This window comes from Limulus polyphemus, unplaced genomic scaffold (assembly GCF_000517525.1).
Source record: "Limulus polyphemus unplaced genomic scaffold, Limulus_polyphemus-2.1.2 Scaffold80, whole genome shotgun sequence".
NCBI lineage: Eukaryota > Metazoa > Arthropoda > Merostomata > Xiphosura > Limulidae > Limulus > Limulus polyphemus.
Genome location: NW_013665690.1, coordinates 545,957 through 551,000, shown reverse-complemented (window position 1 = coordinate 551,000; position 5,044 = coordinate 545,957). Strand labels below are relative to the sequence as shown.

The 5,044-nt window shown below is 32.7% G+C and overlaps 1 protein-coding gene across 2 annotated transcripts in view; it reads left to right on the top strand.

Annotated features, from left to right (window-relative positions):
• The first annotated feature begins 849 nt into the window (after positions 1 to 849).
• Positions 850 to 5,044, top strand: part of LOC106467471 (mitochondrial import inner membrane translocase subunit Tim9-like) — a 26,762-nt gene continuing 22,567 nt past the window's right edge. Inside the window, exon 1 of one of the 2 annotated variants that reach the window (XM_013927833.2) lies at positions 850 to 966. The gene's annotated coding sequence lies outside the window, so the exon portion shown is untranslated. Of the gene's footprint in view, positions 967 to 1,129; positions 1,210 to 5,044 lie in introns of those variants that run through there. The other variant, XM_022396266.1, reaches the window with a different exon arrangement.

Here is a 5,044-nt window from a genome sequence, read left to right as displayed (position 1 = left end):
GAGCTTGGTGCTTTTAATCTACGGATTAAATATTTCTGTTGTGGGAGACAGGTTAGAAGTTTGTATAACGTTTTAGATGTTTGTGTAACATGGCTAAAATCGATCATGCAGTAGTAAAAAAAAAACTAAAAAAACTGTGATCTTGTCAGCAACATCGTTTCCAAAACCCAGACATAAACAAATGATACGTTACATCAATACAGTTGCAACAATAAGTTAATAATCGCTGTGGTACATGTGTCATGCCTGCCATATAAATTTTATATTACATCCACGGCCTGCATGCAGCTATATACGTATGCATGTACTAGATTATTAGGTTCCATATAAACCACACACTACATTAAAACGATTGGCTGTCAACGGTTATACAGCCGCTGTTATTTGATAGGTAATCAAATAAACTTAAAATTTACATAACACAACGCGCAATGATGCGTTTAGTAATATTGCCCAGGTTTGATTACAATACTCACAGCCATTTTTCCTACAGGCTGGCGAAACATTACTAAATAGTAATAATAATAAAAGGAAATGGGTGATCCATATTATGAACCACTACAGTGGTTCTCGATTAGGGTGAATAATGGATAATTTGGGTATGCCTTTACAGTATCTTCCAAGCTAACCAAAACACATAAAAGCTAACGTAGGACAAGTCGCTACCTATTTGAGGATGACTAATACTACATACTGCTATCTAAACACGTTTTAACGGCGTTAGAATACGTATATAATGATAATATTTAATATTTGAAGATTTAGTAAAGGATGTTTTAGGTTTTCTTATTCCACCGTCATTGAGACATCACAGTCAATCATAAATTATGATTTTGTGGATACGATTTACTCCTTGTATTTTAATAAAATATCTTGAGACACGAGCGTTATTACTATTTACACGTAGAACCTAAGTAAACAGTTATTGACGAGCTTTCCGTTAGGCTGTAACAGTGTAACTGTAAGGTAAGTGTGTGCTTAAAGTTATAGTTAGATCTTTTCTCCGTAACAATTCAGTAATTCGTGTGGTCTTAAAATCTCAATCAAAATAATAAACCTAGGTATCAATATTAAGTAGAGCAAAAAACACATACAACCAGTTACACTTAAAAGTTGCAAGGATACAGGTCGTGAAACACTGAAACTGAAAGTTGAAGCATGAAAAATTAGGCCTTGTTTCACGTGTTGTTGAGCCTAGTTAGTAACTGAGTGAGTTGTGGTTGGAAATGGAAAGAAAATCGTAAATTTCTTATGTAATATATTACAGTTGTAGTATAACACAGGATGTTTTAGAAACGTTTATTAGTTTCAAAATAATAATTAAATTTAGTACTCGTTATGATAGATTTCTAAAAAAATTGAAAAAGTATCCTGTTATTTCAATGAAAAAACCGTTTTCCTTTGTCAATTTTTACACCTCGTGTCAAGTAAATAACATAAAAGTAAAAAAAAGAAAGACTTCCAGAGGCGAAGAAAGTACAAAATGTAGAAAAATGCAAACAAGGTGAAACACTTGCTGAATTGAAATAAATGAGTTTCTTGACGAATTTTAATATGATTAATGTTTCTCCTTTGTTGTCTACATGGCATTGCATTAAAACTTAAAACTTTGAAAATTACCCGTGACTTAAAATTATCTATTTAGACACTGGCAACAAAAGCCAAAGTATGAAAATATTGAGTATGAGATTACGATAGGAACAAAGTTCCATAATGTGGACCATTTTCATGAGGAAAAAACAAAATATTTCTTAAAAATAAAAGGGGCCAGGTGGTTAGGGCGCTCAACTCGCAATCTGCGGGTCGCGGGTTCGAATCCCCGTTACACCAAACGTGTTCGCCCTTTCAGCCGTGGGGGCATTATAATGTGACAGTCAATCCCACTATTCATTGGTAAAAGAGTATCCCAAGAGTTGGCGGTGGGTGGTGATGACTAGCTGCCTTCCCTCTAGTCTTACACTGCTAAATTAGGGATGGCTGGCGCAGATAACCCTCGTGTAACTTTGCGCGCGAAATTCAAAACAAACAAACAAACAAAAATAAAAGGTCTCTTCAACTACTTGTACTGTTGTAACTTGTAGTTTTTAAGGTTAATTCATTGTAATACTAAAACATGTAAGGTGGTTAATCTAATTATGATAGTGTTACATGTACCTTTTTACTTATAACCTTTGGAAGAAAGGTTCATAAAAACATTGTCCAACTGATTTCTTAAAGTGAAATATGTAATTTAAAAGTTTACAGTTGATCTTTGCATTATGTTATGATGGAGGAGAGGGGTTAAGAAATGATGGATTCTCTCTCCACACAAATAGAAAGAAAATTAATTTAGGTATATGTTAGATGTTTTTATGCTTCGGCCTTCATGATCAGTCAATGCACATAATTGGTGTAATCATAATAGGCATTAAGCATGGTCTTTATGCTAATTAATAATTTGTGTAAATATATGATTTTTAAAATACACTGGGCATCATTTTTAAGTTGCTACTGTACTTTATCAACTGGAGTTCTGTAGACCTAAAAGATGTAAAATGTTTTGCTCAATGTAACACACTTTTGTTAACTTTTAAGGCTAAGAAATGAAGCAGTTTGAATGAGGACATAAATTGAACAAATAGTTAAAAAGTGAGTTTCACACAAAATTTTCCAGAAGAAATATTCAGATAAGTATAATGTTTCACTGAATGAACCTTTTAAAACATTGGTGATGCAAATCTTAGTGCAAAATAGAAAAAAAATCATACCTTGTGAATGATTGAGGCCATACCCTGCATTTCCATTTGTAAATGATTGAATACACCATACCCTGTGGGTTTAGTTGTGAATGATTGAATACACCATACACTGTGTTTCTTGCTGTGAATGATTGAATACACTGTACCCTATGTGTTTAGTTGTGAATGATTAAGTATCAGAAGATACTAGAGGTGTTTTCCTATTATGGTGGTGTTGAATTATTGATGTTGCATTTTTTTCCATTTTCTTATTGTATTAAAGCTGATTATATTGTTTCTGTATTTTTCAAAAATTGGAAAGTTTTACAAAATAATATTCACAATATAAGTATATATGTATAGACACATTATTTTTATAAGTATATAAAGTCTACATTGCAGCAATGTTAAAGACTTTAAAATATTTAGTAGATTAATGTATCTACCTCGCATTGAATCACTGTATAATGAATTGTCTAAAATGATGTTTGACATTATTGTTCACTTTGTGTTAGTGTTAATGATATACCATTTCCTGGTATGGATAAACTATGTATTGATATTAGCTTCTGATCAAAGCAAGCTACTTAGAACCAGTGGCGTAGCAAGGGTTCTCAACACCTTTTGGCACCCCACCTCTAAAATGTTTTGATTATTTGTTTTGTGACTCCTTATCCACTTAATAACAATAGCATAAAGAATTAATTACCGCCTTACACAGGTCTAAAATAAAGTCACAATATAACATCTCACGATATCACAACTGTAAACCTGGAACTAATGAAGTATAGCCTACCAGGTGTACTTACATAATCTGTAAACCATTTTGATATTTATGTCATCCAGTATTGCTCAAAGTCACATAGGTAAAGTAATCTTTCAAGCATGCAGAATAAATTTCTGTTATATCCCTAATTTTGAAACTTATGTTTTATATAAGAAGCCAGTCACTTGTGGTATACATGGATTATAAAACAGATTGATAAAATACTACTTAAGTTTACAAATAACAAATTTTATTAGTCTACAAAACTGTACATATACTTAACTAGATCTTGTACAGGTAGCATTCTGGTATTCATGGTTACATTATATGAACCTTTTGTGCTTTTGCTGCTGCAAATGCATCAATTAAACTATCAAAATTTAAGGTATTAAGTACAGCATTCAGGTTCTCAAATATGTACGAATTAATCTCAGCTTGCTGATGGACCTTTCACAACTAGCAATAGAAACCCCAATTGTTAACAAAATCTGCAATGCAATTCTTAAATTTGGGTATACATCTTCACCATATGAAATTATAAATGTTAGCAAATCAGTTGCAGTCATTGGTTCAGGTTTATCAAAATTCTACAGTCTTTAATTTCTCTGTAAAATTCTGGTCCATCAATATCACCTGGATAGCTCTTTTCTAAGTCAGAACATTTTTCTTGCAATTTTCCATCTTCAAAATCTTCAGAAACAATATTTTGCACATCTAGTAGAAATCCAAACTGTGAATCTCAATCTAGTAAGCGAGAAAATCTTCCTGTTATTTCTGTAATCAAGCGATTAATAACATCCTTCATGATGCAATAAATTTCTTGTTCAGCAGTCAATCCAGCATCAGCTGCATTTTCACCTGACCTTCGTTTACAACGTATTTTTCTTCTTTCAATGGTCAATCCTTATGTTTCACATTGATTCTTGCCCACTTTAAGTGCTTCTTGATAGGACTTTTCACGCAATTCTATCAATTTCTCTTTCAAAGAATCAAGATCAGCAGTTGCTTCTCCAAAATTCATTTTTGGGTCCTGAAGACATTTCTGCACTCGACTGATAAATGATAAAAGATTTCTCCAAAAATGCAAAAGTACAAGAAAATCAAATGTAAGCATCCATTGCAGAATATTATGAGTACCACATTTTGTTTCAGCTGTGTTGCTATTCTCACTTAATTGCTCTAATAGTCCTAGCAATTCATCCAGTTTTCATGTACAACTTTTACTGCCTTTTCTCTAGCACTCCATTGTGTTTCTGATTCACGCTTGGCAGAGATCTTAAGCTCCTGCTGCAGTTCATACCATCGAGTTGCTGAATGATTAAAGAAATTATAAATGGCTTCAATTATACCAAAAACGGTAATAACTGTTGTTTCCTGACTTGTAGCATGAAGATGTGCTAAGTTCAAACTATGGTTATCACAGTTTATAAACACTGCTTTTGGGTTTTTGTTCAGAATTCTTTGTTGAATGCCTGACACGACAGGAGTATTGTCATAACATTGTGAACAGCAATCACTCAATAAAATTCCATCCGCTTTTAATTTTATGCTTATTGTTTTC